This window comes from Dendrobium catenatum, unplaced genomic scaffold, assembly GCF_001605985.2.
Source record: "Dendrobium catenatum unplaced genomic scaffold, ASM160598v2 fragScaff_scaffold_370, whole genome shotgun sequence".
NCBI classification, from domain to species: domain Eukaryota; kingdom Viridiplantae; phylum Streptophyta; class Magnoliopsida; order Asparagales; family Orchidaceae; genus Dendrobium; species Dendrobium catenatum.
Window position 1 is genome coordinate 4163128 of NW_021318832.1, and position 13666 is coordinate 4176793.

The 13666-nt window shown below is 40.6% G+C and overlaps 1 protein-coding gene across 2 annotated transcripts in view; it reads left to right on the forward strand.

The window, feature by feature from the left end:
* LOC110093928 (polyadenylation and cleavage factor homolog 4) overlaps positions 1-9379 on the forward strand; it is a 32595-nt gene extending 23216 nt beyond the window's left edge. For both annotated transcript variants that reach the window (XM_020818986.2, XM_020818988.2), the window contains exon 8: positions 8722-9379. The gene's annotated coding sequence lies outside the window, so the exon portion shown is untranslated. The remainder of the gene's footprint in view (positions 1-8721) is intronic.
* Positions 9380-13666: the final 4287 nt, after the last annotated feature.

A 13666-nucleotide genomic window follows, 5' to 3' on the forward strand; every position in this document is an offset into this window, starting at 1 on the left:
GAATTGGTGTAACAATACTGCCCTCCCAAAGAATCACCTTTCCTCAAGGTGAAAATTCGGAAACTGCTGTTTCGTCCGCTCGTATTGCTCCCACGTGGCCTCATAGTCTGGTAGGTTCTTCCACTGGATCAACACTTCCTTAGTTCCGTCTTCTTTCTGGTGAACTCCCATCAGCTCTAAGGGTTCCAGAACCACATCTAAATCCGCAGTGAGTGTCGTAGGTAGCTCGGGGTTGGCAGTGTAGTCACCAATGGCCTTCCTCAATTGCGAGACATAAAAAACCCGGTGTATCATCGCCGATGGTGGTAATTTCAGTCGATATGCCATTGCCCCGATTTTCTCCAGCACTTCATAAGGCCCATAATACCTTGGAGCCAACTTTTCATTCCTCCTGTTAGCAACTGTCTTCTGCCTATATGGTTGGAGCTTCAAAAACATATTCTCCTCCACTTCAAACTGGATGTCCTTCTTATGCCCATCCGCTTGTTTCTTCATAATTTTCTGAGCTCTCAGTATATGCCTCTTCAACCTCTCTAGCACTCGATCCCTCTCCTCAAAGTATTCCTCTACTGAAGACACGGGAGTACTGCTGCTCCCAAAATGCACCAAGTGTGGGGGATCCCGCCCGTACAACACCTTGAATGGGTCATCTGTGAAGCAGAATGAAAGGATGTGTTGTACCAGTACTCCACCCATGATAGCCATTTAGCCCATAGCTTGGGTGTCTCTGACACAAAGCATCCCAGGTACATCTCCTAGCTCCTTTTGACTACCTCCGTCTGTGGGTGGTAAGCTGTACTCCTCTTCAGAACTGTCCCCTGCAGTCTGAACAACTCTCTTCAAAAATGGCTGAGGAATACATTGTCTCTGTCTGATACGATCGCCTCGGGTATTCCATGTAACCTAACCACCTCCCTGATGAAGGCTAAAGCCACTGTCACTGCTGTGTAGGGGTGTCAGGGGGGGGGGATGAAGTGCACATACTTGCTCAACCTGTCCACCACCACTAAGATCACAGTGAACCCTTCTGAACGGGGTAGCCCATCTATAAAGTCCATGGAGATCTCCTCCCACACTCTTCTTGATAGAGCTAACGGCTGTAGTAATCCTCCTGGTGATATAGCCAGGTACTTATTCTGTTGGCAGATCTCACATCAGGCTACCATCTCCTCTACATCTTTACGCATCCCTTTCCAGTATAGTTCTGCCGTTAGCCTCCTGTATGTCTTCTGTACGCCTGAATGGCCCCCGACTGCGCTTCCATGAAACTCCTGGAGTAAGTTTGGGATGTGGATCGAGGTACGGGGCATCACAAATCTCCCTTGGTATAGGAGTTTGTCTCCCTCCATTGAGTATCCTGGGTGGCTACCCCCTTCTTTCAATAACTCTGTCTTGATCTTTTCCAAACCTTCATCTCTAGCACTTTCCTCTCTGATGGCCTCCCAATCAAACATCAGAGGAACAGATAGTGTCATGGCCTCTCCACTCCTGGCCTATACTGAATCTCAAAGTCGTACCCGAGCAACTTGGAAAACCACCTTTGATGTTCCTCTGTCACCATTCATTGTTCCAACAGATATTTCAAACTGCGCTAATGTGTCCTGACAACGAAATGTCTCCCAAGTAAGTAGGGTCGTCACTTTTGGATGGAAAAAACGATTGTCATTAATTCTCTCTCATAGACTGACTTCAGCTCGGCTTTAGAAGTCAAAACCTGATTGAAATAGGCAATGGGCCTACGATTCTGCATCAGCACTGTGCCAAGCCCGTATTTGGACGCATCCATCTCCACAATGAAGGTATGAGTGCAATCTGGCAAGGCTAGGACGGGCACCGTAGTCATCGCCTTCTTCAAACTCTCAAATGCTGATGTGGCCGCCTCCCCCCATAGGAATCCGTCCTTCTTCAACTGTTCAATGAGCGGCCATGCTATGGAGCTATACCCCTTCATGAACCTCCTGTAGTAACCCATCAGTCCTAGGAATCCCCTCAATTCCTTCAGATTTTTCGGCCCTAACCACCTTATCATTGCTTCAATTTTGGACTGATCTGCTGCAACTCCCTCTTTTGACACCACATGGCTCAAGTACTCTACACTGGTTTGTGCAAAGCATCATTTTTTCAAATTGTGCTCCTGCAGTACTTCTAACACCCTCTTCAAATGCTCCAGTGCTCCTCTTCAGTCCTGCTGTAGACCAGGATGTCGTCAAAGAATACTAGTACAAATCGTCTGAGATAAGGTTTGAAAACCTTATCTCAGAAGGGCCTGGAAAGTAGCTGGAGCATTGGTGAGGCCAAATGGCATCACCAAGAACTCATAATGTCCTTCATGAGTTCTAAAGGCCGTTTTGGGTACATCCTTCTTCTTTATTCGGATCTGATGGTAACCTCATTTCAAGTCTATATTGTTGAAGATCACGGTGCCACTCAATTCATCTAGCAGCTCGTCAATGACTGTTATAGGAAACTTGTCAGGTACAGTTTCCTTGTTTAGTGCTCTGTAGTCCACACAAAAACATCAACTGCCATCCTTCTTTTTCACCAACAGAACAGGGATAGAAAAGGTGCTGATGCTGGGTCTGATGATCTCTACTTCCAGCATCTCTCTAATCAACCTTTCTATTTCATTCTTTTGGAACTGAGGGTAGCGATAAGGCCGTACAATGATGGGTAACACTTCCTCCTTCAGCACGATGGCATGCTCCTGCTCCCTCTACGATGGCAATCCCTGAGGTGGCTGAAATACCTCTTGGAACGGTTGAATCAACGACTGAATGGAAAGGGGTATGTCTCCTCCTTCCAATCTCGCTCCCTCCAAATTGTGCATCTCCACCAAATACCCTCCGCCTGCCAACTGAATGTCCCTCACCATCGTTTTAAGAGAAACCAAGGATTTGGAAAGCCATGCATCTCCCTTAATCACTACCTTTCTTCCATCCACCATTAACTCCATCGTGAGTGCTCCCCAATTCATTTTGGTGTCTCCCAAAGTTTGTAGACATTTCATCCCCAGGATGACGTCTGTGCTCCCAAGCTCTAGTGGAAGAAAGTCTTCCCTCACCTGTTTCTCCTGGATCGTCAGTCACACTCCTCTGCAAATCCCTTGGCCTTTCTCCATCTTCCCCGTACCCATCATCACTCTGTAACAGCCAGTGTCCACCAATCTCACTCCCAGTTGGTCGACGACCTGGGTGGAAATGAAATTGTGAGTAGCCTCACTATCAATCAGCACCACAACCTCCCGGTCCTCTATCTCTCCCTTCACATTCAGTGTGATTTGTAGTGAACCCTACCACTGAGTTCAGGGAGACCTCAGCCATATCTAAGTGTAGCTTATCCTCCATCTCCTCTGTCTCCTCCTCATCTCCCTCCTCAGTTTCATCGTCATCACAGACGATGAGAACCTGAAGAGTTCGGTCCTTGCATCGATGTCCTGGTGTGTACTTTTCATCGCATCGGAAGCACAACCCCTTAGCCCTCTTCTCTTGCATCTCTTTCTCTATCAGCCGCTTGAAGTTTCCCCCATTTCCTCCTCCTGTCTTCTCCTTGGTAGCCTCTCGATTCTCTCCTGTTACAGGACCTTTAGGTGCGAGATGAGTAGTCGTCATCCTGTACGTGCCCCCGGTGCTGCTACTCTTAGCTCCCTTTTTCAAATTCCTCTGATTTTTCACCAGTTGGGCCAACTTCATGGCCTCCCCAAGTCACGGGGCATCAACACCTTCACTGCTGCTCGGATCTCTGCCTTCAACCCTTTCATGAAATTCCCCTCCAACACTGTATCTGAAAGTCGCTTTACCCTGCTAGCTAGGTGCTCAAACTGCTCCAGGTAATCTGCTACTGACCCCTCCTATGTCAAAGCAAAGAACTGCTCATAGAAGTCTCCTCTCCGATTGGTTTGGAAATGCTCTATTATGCAGTTTTAAATTCCCTCCAGTTCTTGATCGGCCCCCGTTGGTCTCTCCATTGAAACCACGATAGGGCTTTCCCTTCCATGCACAATCCCGCTGCTGTCAGCTTCTCCTCCGTCAACCCATTGACAACAAAGTACCGCTCTACCTTGTAAATCCATCCATACACATCTTCTCCTTCGAAGATGGGCATCTTCAACTTTCTCACCTTCTGGTCACCACCATTCCCCTTGATTCTTCCATAACTTCCCCTTTCCCAAGTGCTCGGTCCACCCCATGTGTCCCGCTCTTCCCTTGCTCTGCCATAGCCCAAACTCTTTTCGAAATTCCCCCTTCTGTCTTCCAAATCAGCACCACGACGGCCATAGTATCCGTCCTGGCGTTCCACATAGCCTCCTCTTTCTTCCCTCTGGACAGGTTCCAGATGGGGTCTTCTTCCTTCCCCTTCCATGATCTCCACCTCATCTTCCTCTCTACGGATTTCAGAATTATTATTTTTTTCCTTTCACCCATTTTGCCACTGAAGCCGTTGTTTGATTTTGAATCTCTAACATTTATTTCATCATATCTCGAAGGTCGACGATTTGTCTTTCCATGGAAGAAATCATTTTCTCCACCGTTGTTTTGATTTGATTCATCTCCCCTTCAAGTCTTTCCTCCAATGCATCCACTTTTTTGGCCGCCATCGCAACCCGGCTTTTGTAGATTCACAAAAATAGGATTTTGGAGTAAAAAAAATAGCAACTTCTTTCTTTTTGGGGCAAAAAAATTGCTTCTGGAATTCGTCGAAAATAGCCCTCCACCGGTCCCGAGACTCACTCTGATACCAATTTGATAGGAAATTCTTGAGTTCGCAAGTAACCCTAAGGGAATACTTGAGTTCGCAAGCAAACCTATCACTAATTGGAAGAAAACAGCGAGAATAGCACAAAATCTGGGCGAAATCAGCCCCAAAATGATAGATGGCAATCAACAAAATAAAGCAAAACACACACGAAAGCAAGATACAAGTGATCCCCAATTTGAGAGGAGGATCGTCTCTCTCAAATCTCTAGACAAGAGATTCTAGAGCCCAAGCACCGAGAAACCCTAATTCCCAATCAATCAAAACATAACATCTCCCTAATCCCCTCATGCACTTTAATACAAACACTTTCCTAAACTAATTTTCCTCCCAAAACACTAGCCTCTCCCCCTCTATTCAAATTTGAACATCACATAGATGGGCGGGCCCCATCTTGTTTGGCGGAACCAGAGAGGGGGGCGGCTCTGTTCCTCCTCCTGTAGCCGGCCCCTTGGCCGGCTGGGCCGTCTCTATGTGAACCGGCGTAACACAAATATAAGTAATTATATATTTTATACTAATGAATTAAACATATAACCTAATTGTTGAACATAATTAAATTTATATATTTTAAACAAAATTAATATAATTCATTAGATGTTATTTAATTTATTTGATAAGGTTTTAAATATGAATGAGAAAATGTTAAAATCTACCTATGTAGCTCTTTATTTGATAATTTCGTCACACTTATACCTTTAATAGAATGCATTTTAAAAATGTTTTAGATATATAAAAATTGATATAATAGCATACAGTAAGTCAACAAATAAGTAATTAAGTCACAATTAAATGAGTAATTTATCGAGTTCTTTATAAATTATTTATTAAACAACAAAGGAGCTTGCTCATAAATATTAATGAACAAGTTAGTAAGATTTCAAAATTGTTTTTTTATATGACTAGCTTTAAAATTGTATTCAAGCTTGTTCGATCATATAAATAAGCAAACATAAATCTAAATAAGTTTCGTGTTATTCATCTAATGTACTTGTTCATATATAGCTTTAAGAAGAAGGTGACTATTGTAACGGTTCAAGATCAAACGTTAAATTTGGTGAATTGACTAGAATTAAGCCTTTCCTTAAAGGCATTGTTTAATGGGAAAGAGCCGAATACAACATCTTACCCTAACTTGTTCGAGTAGCTTTTCATCTTTTAGATCTATGTGAAGTAGGAAGTATTCAATGCCATTTTCAACTTAGGGGGTGAGAAGAATTTGTTTTCGGCTAGTAAGGAATAAGACTAAACATCTTCATTACTTTTAACCACATTCATATGCACTTGGGTGGATTTAGAAGGACTTAAAGACTTATATATAGACCAACAATATTGTGTTCATTTCACTATCATTCAGGTGTATATCAATGATATTTTGCGTGAAGGGGCCCCTCTCGATATCTATCAATCATCATATTTTGTGTGAAGGGCCCCTCTCGATATCTATCAATCATCTTCAGATCTTATATTCATGGTTCCAAAGATATATTCTATAGAAAGATTATAGCGAAATTATTTTGTAAGGATGGCAGGTTTGGTTTTCGTCAAGATTATGGGGTTTTTGCCTTCGGATATGGTGTCAGATGGACACGTGAAGAGGACAATAAATACACACCGATTCATCTTACTCTTTTGCCCAAAAGGAGAAGCTGGATGAGAATGCTTAGGCCTTTTCTCGAGATGGATAAAAAAACCCAAATGAAGAAAATGACGTTGACCTTGGTACACAATGAATGATGGCCGATGCTTTAGTAGCTAGTTGCACTAGCTAGAGGTTTTTCGAGAGCCAAGAGGGTTTCATTTGCAATGAATAGTGGAGCATGAGGTTAATTTTCTGTCAGACTACTTTTAACAATGTTGGGGTGCTTAGAAACTTGATGGTGAAGAATAAAGAGATTAAGAAGTCAGTGACTTAGGTGATCGACCAAGGATTCATTAAACAAGAAGCTCACCATATGTATTGTCAATTATGATGGTGCCAAAGAAAAATGATGGCCTATAAATGTGCATAGACTACCTGACACTAAATATGACCAAGGTGTTAGAACTCTTCCCTAAGCGGATGACTTGCTAGATTAGCTGAAGTATGCCTAGTCTTCACAAAGTTGTATTTGAAGTCGTGCTACCATGAAATCTCAGAATTTGGAGATACGTGGAAGAGCATGCGGAAGACAAAATATGGATTGTTTGAGTCGATGATGGTGCTATTATGTCACTGCAAGCCTGCAATGTGTCAGTGTTGTCTATGCTTTTTATGATTGATATTCTGAAATTATTCATGGAGGATTTTATGATCATCTACCGTGATTACATATTTGTTGCAATTCGAGTTTGTCTTGGTCTATGAATAGTGTTTTGAATAAGTGGCGTATATGCTTGAACAATCCCTGGTGATTTTGTCAGTGATAATGTGGATGCAACCTTCTAGGAGCAATGAGTACATTAATATCTAGAAGCCTAAGAGCATGGATATACCATCAGAAGACTTCTCTATTTGGGGAATAAACTTTATATCCCTAAAGATGACGTTCAGGTGAAGTGAATTGAAGAAACATAAATGTAGTTGGCCAAGCACTTGAGGTGACGATGATGCTTCAAAAACTGAAGAGATATGTAGATTAATTGATAATTCTCCTTGATGTGGAAATTTTTTTTGAAGGAATGTGTACTCTATTGTACTTCAAAGTCTTTGATTTGGAAGTCATGATTATACATCCCCCCAACTTTTGCCATTAGAGAGTATCTCCATTGGACCTGCAGTGATCTTAATTATGTTTTTGTTATGATTAATAGGTTTTCGAAGATGATAATTTTGATGGTGTATAAACGAAGCATTATGAGAGAAGAAACTCATCTTTTTTTTTTTTCCAGATGTTTGGGTGTATTTCACTTTCTTAAGCTAATCATCTCAAACAAAAAAATTACGCTTCCTTGGTGGCTTTTGGAAATCATTATGGGTTATGATGGATGCAACCTTGAAGAGAAGCACAACCTTCCAATCATAAACAGATGGCTAAAGTTAGGTTTTATAAGACTGTTCTACACTTGCTGAGAGGATTAAACTTGCGAACTTGCACACTTGGGATGAAAGCCTGTAATCTATCTAGTTTTCAGTGCGTCACATACTTTGTTCTCATCTGATATATAAAACATTTATAAACATCATTATATTATCGTATTTATCTTGGGAAGCTAGTGAAAGTGATGTTTGAGGAAAAAATGCTATTATAGAAAATGACCTTCCAACATTTCACACTTTGTTTTGGCACTAGGTCCCCTCTTTTATTCCAAAATTAAAAGAAAAAAAAAGGAGTAAGGTTGCTTCTCATTTGTCACTGAGCCCTCAAGTTTCCCATTCACTTTCTTCAAGTAGGAACTAGAACTAATATGCGGGTATGCTATTTGTAGAGATAAACACGCTCAAGGTCAACTAAAACTACATTTTGTTGTTGTCAAAGGCACAAAGAGCAACATAGAAGTTTCTTTTAAATATTTCAGTATGAAATTTTCGATGCGGCGATGGAGAATGGCTATTCTCCAAATTTTTTATTTTTGTTTGTTAATCTTGAGATCATTTAATTTTTGCGTTTCATTTCTCTTGTAGTTCAATTCGGTGCTAAATGATTGAAAATATATGGCAGGACAAAAATTATTCTGGAAATATTAGAAAACCATCTTCCTCTTCTCTCCTCTATATATATTAGCGCACATTCACAGCACAGTTTCACAAATATTTCTGTTGGATGACCTTCCATTGCTCTAACTAAGGCTTCATTTGGGATGACTTTTTTAGTGCTTTTTAAAGCAATTTTTTATACTAAAAATTTGTTTTATAAAGTAATACAAAAGCTGTCTCAAACAAAACCTAAAATAATCTCTGCTAATTTGTGAACTGTGTTTCCAAATATAGTTTATTTTCTGAATCAATCTATTTACATGCTCAGTACTCGATGGATTGTATTGCTGCAGGCACTGAGAATATTGCTAGCATAGTTTCTCCCTCCCTCTCTATCTCTATCTCCCCGAAAGTGACATTTTCGTTGCTTTTGGCTTATTCAGAACTGTTGAGAGATGGTCATCAGCGGGATTAGGTTTAAAGAAATTTGTATATTACTTGGAGCATCCATCTATCCATAGGTATGCACTTCTTTCTTAAGAAAAAAAAATATCTTGTCTCTGATTCATCTGCTCCATTTCAAATGTTTGTACTTGTAAAGTTGTATTATAGAAGCTAAATCTTCTCACGAGTCTTTATTACTAGAATGTTGTGCTCTCAAGGAATTATATGATGGTTCTTTTTTTCAACTTTTCTTACTTCGTTCGGCTCTCTCTCTCTCTCTCCATTTTGCTGCCAATCTCTGCCTTGTTTTCTTGTTGTTTGGTATATTGATACAGGTTGAAATACAAAGTTTTATGAAGCATTTGGCTCTGAAGCCTCAACCTTTGGGATTGAGAATGGCTTAAAAACCTCTTGTTGCTGAGTTTCAAGTTCTTGTAATTCTCTTTTAAACTTAAATTGTTATTATAAATGAATTGCTTTATGAAGCTCTGCTGAGAATATTGTTCAGATTTGTAGTTAATAACATTATATAGAATTTTAATTTATTTACTCTGTGAGTGATGGCAATGTCTTGAGTATCAATCATAATGAGCTCTTTTGATCTCTAGTTTTTTTGAGTTCTCCTGTGATTTGTGTTGATCTGATCCGAGCTGGATGATTGTATACTTTGCTTAATCCATGCCTGTAGTTCTTCAAGTTTCTGCATCTTGTTTTTTTTTTTTTTGGACAGTTAGGGAATTCGAACATGAGCTGTATGAGAGGAAAAACTTCGCTCAACCAGCGAGTTGCACGCACGATTTCCTCTGAATCTGGTTGAAAACCACACGTTTGATGCTGCTTCTGAGGTGCATGAGCGCACGGGTTGACTTGATAAGCTGAGCTCAATAAGCTCACGTAAAGTCCGAGCTAGTCTGAGCTCAATTTATTAGCTCAAGAGTCTGGGTTGTTTAAATAATATTAATAAAAAATTTATGTAAAATATAATATCATTCAAGATTTTTAGGTAAAAAGTTATTAAAAATATTTTAAAATTATTTTTTATTTTCCTATATTAAGTGATTTGTTATTATTATTTTTTCAATTTCTCATTCTTTTTTATCTTGTCAATAACTTTTCATTTTAAAAAGAAAACTAAAATTAAAAAGTAGATTGAATTTTAATAAAGACAAAAGGCATTAAAAATTGCAATTTTATAAAGAGTTTGATGCTGAAACTCTGGCGTCCCTTTTAGGTAAGTTACTTATAATTTTGTTTGTTCAAATGGGTGTAATATTTGCATCTGATTATATTTTTATTACTTAAAAAATCATGATAAAAATATTTTCTATAATAAATAAAGTATTATTCAACTTTTTTTAAAATAAAGATATTATTAAATAAATTTTAAAATATTTATATTCACTACAAATTTTTTTGCAGACTGCTCCACCAATCAAACAAATCCGAAGTTTTGAAATTTGAAAAGTTATTATAATTGCTAACGTAATTTTTAGACGTTTTTTTTTTCAGGCGGCTTTCCTATTGCTTTTAAAAATATTTTATATATATATATTTTTTAAATTTTTATTTAAAAGTTGTCAAAAAAATAATAAAAATATTATCTCAAACGAAGTCTTAATATTTTCGGTACATAAAATGATGTTAATATGTATTTTTAAACGGGAAAAAGTGAGACCAGGCAGTTGTTGTTTTTGCAATTATAAAATTAATTTTTCTTGTATAACTATTACAATATGTATTTAATATTTTTAATCGAAATTTATATTTATTATTATTTTAGTTTATTCTCATTATTAATGATATTTTTTAATTTTAATTTACATTATTTTCTTCTATTAATTATATATATATATATATAATGTGAAATTAATTTAATAAATGCATAAATAAAGAAATTTGAAATGTATAAACTTTAATTCATATAATGAGAATTTTTATTCTTCTGCAGAAGAAATAAGAAAAAAATTAATTTAAAATTAATCTGAAAATATGTTTTAGTTGTTAATTTTAAAATTAAACAATCTTATTATAATACTCTTTCATAATTAACATTTCACCTAATTTATAATATACACATATTATTAAGGTTGCATTATTCTAATTCTATGTACATTTAACAGCACAAATCTCGGTAATGTGAAGTACCGAGTAATACTGAGCTCGGTACTGTGAAGTATTGAGTTCGGTACTCCATAGTACCGAGTAGTACTGAGCAGTATCGAGCTCAGTACTGATCGGTACTGTGGTGTATCGGGCTCATACAGAGCTCAGTACCAAGTAGAACGTGATGTGGCGCATTTTCATTGGGCTACGGACATCGTCACATCGTCCGGTGGCCGAACCCAATAATTTACCCTCTTTGTCTCTAGTGTGCTCTTATTTATGCGTCCGAAAAATTTATAAGGAGCAAATTTTAAACTAAATTATGTTTAAGAAGCAAATTTATCAATTATTTTAAAAAGGAGCCAACATGGAGAAGCAAAGCACATATTAGGGAGAATGTGAAAAACTTACTTCCGTAATTAAAATGCAGAAAACATAATTCCGCATTCAATAGAATGCGGAAAACGGTTTTCCAAATTTAGTAGAACGCGGAAAATCATTTTCTGCATTCTATTGAATGCGAAATTCAATTTTACTCATTCCCCTTTGATACGTCCTCCAAAAATTATCTTGATCGGGCACGAATCTTGATGCAAAATCAAGCCGGAAACTTAAAAAATTAAATTTGGGATCACCTAGACTCCAATTTCAGCAAACTTACCATCAAACTGAGCGTCTCGGAAATATGAACCCAACGACACCAAATTTGGCTCGATCAGAGCCCAAATGAGTACAAATCAAGGACGTAAAGCGCTGTTGGAAGGTTCAAACCACAATTTGTGTTTCCAAATGGTTTTTAAACTTGACGAGCTTATAGTCTAATCGAGCGGCTCGACGACATGAATCCAACGAGCCCATGATCGCCAAATTCTGACATCATTAAGGCCTTCAATTGTCTAACGAACGGTCCATGATCAAGGGATCCAACATCGGCCGTCCATTCGAGCACTCCCCCTTTACCCTTGATCTCTCACCTATTTACGGGCCATGCCACTCCAGAAAATCTATAAATAGACCCCTAATTTCTCTTGAGAGGAGGATTGAAGCAAGAAGAGAAGAAGAGAAGAGAAGGAAGAAGCTCCTCCTCGACCACCGTCAGACCTTTGCCGGACCACCACTTGTGGCCCTCGCCTTCGTCGAACAACCACTTGAGGCCCTCACCTCCGCCGGGCCACCACCTAACGCAGTTACTTCGCCAGACCACCATGTGAGGCCCTCACCTCCGCCGGACCACCGTTTGACGTCATTGCTCCGCTGGACCACCACTTGAAGCCCTCACCTCCGCCGAACCACTGCCTGACGCCGTTGCTCCGTTGGACCACCACTTGAGGCCCTCACCTTCGCCGGACCACTGCCTGACGCCGTTGCTCCGCTTGACCACCACTGGACCATAGCCTGACGCCGTTGTTCCGTTGGACCACCACTTGAGGCCCTCACCTCTGCCGGACAACCGCCTGACGCCGTTCTTCTGCCGGACCACCACTTGAGGCACTCACCTCCGCCGGACCACAGCATGACGCCGTTGTTCTGGCAGACCACCACTTGAGGCTCTCACCTCCGCCGGACCACCACCTGATGTCGTTGCTCCGCTGGACCACCACTTGAGGCCCTCACTTCTACCGGACCACAGCCTGACGTCATTGCTCCGCCAGACCACCACTTGAGGCCCTCACATGCGTCGGACCACCGCCTGATGTTGTTGCTCCGCCGGACCACCACTTGCGGCCCTCACCTTTGTCGGACCACCGCCTGACGCAGTTGGCCCGCCGGACCACCACATGTGGCCCAAACTTCTGTCGGACCACCACATGAGGCATGAACTTCCACCGGATCACTACTTGGGGCCCTGTGCTTCACCAGGCCACCACTTGAAGCCCAAAATTCCACCTCACCACTATTTGAGGCCCTGAGCTCCACCAGGCCACCACCTGACGCCCGAACTTCATCTAGGGCATCACTTGACACCGAGAGTTCTCCTGAAGTACCGCCCTCCTTCTACGGTCCTTCTGACCCCCGTCACCTACAATCGTCCTTCCGACCTCCATCACTAGATAATATTCTTTCTGACCCCGATCTCTTGCCAACTATGGTCCTTTGGACCTCTATCGCCTACAATGGTTCTTCCAAACTCCATCACCATACAACGATCTTTCTGAGCCCGATCTCCTACTGACTATGGCCCTTCCGACCTATATCGCCAGATAATGGTCTTTCTAACCTCTGTCTCTTGCTGACTACGGTCCTTCCGACCTCCATCACCGACAATGGCCCTTCTAACCAAATAAACATGTATATGTCGATTATTGTAACTCCCACCATGTAATGTGCTCTATATGATGTACATTTGTAACATCAAGCCAAAGGCTTCTCCCTAAGAAGGGCCTCATTTGTAATCGATTGCAAATACTAGTGGATTCATTCAAACTAGGCCAGGCCGCATGGTTTTTCCCCCTTTTAAGGGGTTTCCACGTAAAAACTCTAGTGTCTCTTTTGAATGCTACACCCTTCTACTTATCTGATTGTGTGCTGGATCTTCGTACAATGCTAAGACGTTAAGCTATATATTTCTCTACCGCCGGGAATACTCCAGGACGCAACGGTTTAGTGCCGTCTGTGGGAACCTAGTTCTCGACTAGGGGGCAATTTTTGCTCCAATCTCAAAAGATCGTTCATGTCAACTTCCTGAATTCAGCTATTACTGCATCAATTTCATAAGATTCAGATCTGGACTGGGGGGCAACCTTGATTCCA